Below are 1,453 nucleotides of genomic sequence, written 5' to 3'. Positions count from 1 at the left end.
GGTTATTCGTCCTCGGACGGGAGAATTGACCCGCTCGGGATTTTGCCCTCTCTGTCGCTTGGGTGGGCCAGGCAGCTCGTCCGCCTGGAGCATCTCCTCTTGATGGTTCGCCAGTACTTGGTTAGCCGGCTATTGAACTCCGTTGGTCGGACCGTTGTGGCCTCGTCCTCCTCCGGCGCCGCGGCCACCGTTAGATCGTCCACCACGCCATCCCCCTCGGCGGCCTCTGCCTCCACGAATGCTCTTCAGCTGAAAGGTGGCTTCGACTTCGCCGGAAAGATACTTTCCGTACAGGAAATTCTTCAGATGGACGCATTCGTGTGTGGAGTGGCCGACGATCATGTGGAAATCGCAGTACAGCTTCTTTGGGTCGGATGGCTGTTTGTTTTGGTCCTCCACCTCGGAAACCGCATGAACGACACCCTTTTTTCGGTCTTGGGGGTCGTGATGCTTGCGAGGTTCATGGTGCTCGTCCCGGCTCTTAGCCTTAGGGGGGTGCGACGGTTGCCCGATTATTTTTGCGGCTAACTGGGCGTCTTCATCTTCGTCGAGCGCGAATCTGGAGGCTCGACGTAGTGCGTCGTCGAGGTCCTTGGGCTCCCGTATGTTAAGATCTTTTCGTAATGGCGACCCGGGAATCAACCCCTTTATGAAGGCCGCCATTGCGGCATCCTCTGGGACGGTAACGCGCGTTAGCTTTTCCTTGAATCTGCTCAGGAAACTGCCGATGGATTCGTCGGGTTCCTGGGTCATCTCCCAAAGGTCGGAGCTCGTCATGCCCCGTTCGATGAGAATTCGATAATGCTTAAGAACCACACCAAGGCAGGGCTGGGGAGGCTATCAACGAATAACTGACAACAACCAACATCCCTCTGTTCTTCGGTGAATCGTGCCTTTGTCATGGTTGCCATGAAGGACGTCATGAAGTGGACGGGGTCTTTGTCGCCCAGGTAGGTTGGGAGTTTCAGCTTGACGTTTGGGATGGCGGCTCGCAAGATCCGTTGAGTAAAAGGGGATTGTCGGGTTACTTCGACAATCCTGTCGATTTCTGGAGCCGTGCTAATGGCCCGATTAAGAAGCGTGTTCATACTGCTGATCTGCGTCTTGATTTCTTCGATTTCGAGGCAAGACCCCGCGTTTGTGAAGCGGGCGACTGGGACGGCCGAATTCTTGTACACACGTGAACTTGAATTCGTAGGTCGAATACTCGATGTCGTCTGAGGGGGAGGATTCCTCCGTTCGTATTGGACGTCCGAGGAGTCGAGACGACGAGTGAGACCGTCAGTGCCGAGTATGGGCGACTGTCCAGCAGAGATTTGCGATGGGGTTGTTTGAGTTATGACGGTGTCGACCCTTCGGTTAGTTTCGGAGATCATCTGGTAGATCTCTTTCGTCATGGTGCCGAACAGGATCTTGAAATCTTCCATGGAGACGACCTGTGGATTTTGGACCG

This window comes from Camelina sativa, chromosome 8, assembly GCF_000633955.1.
Source record: "Camelina sativa cultivar DH55 chromosome 8, Cs, whole genome shotgun sequence".
NCBI classification, from domain to species: Eukaryota; Viridiplantae; Streptophyta; class Magnoliopsida; order Brassicales; family Brassicaceae; genus Camelina; species Camelina sativa.
The sequence above is the reverse complement of the archived record's forward strand: the minus strand, read 5'-3'. Positions refer to the sequence as shown.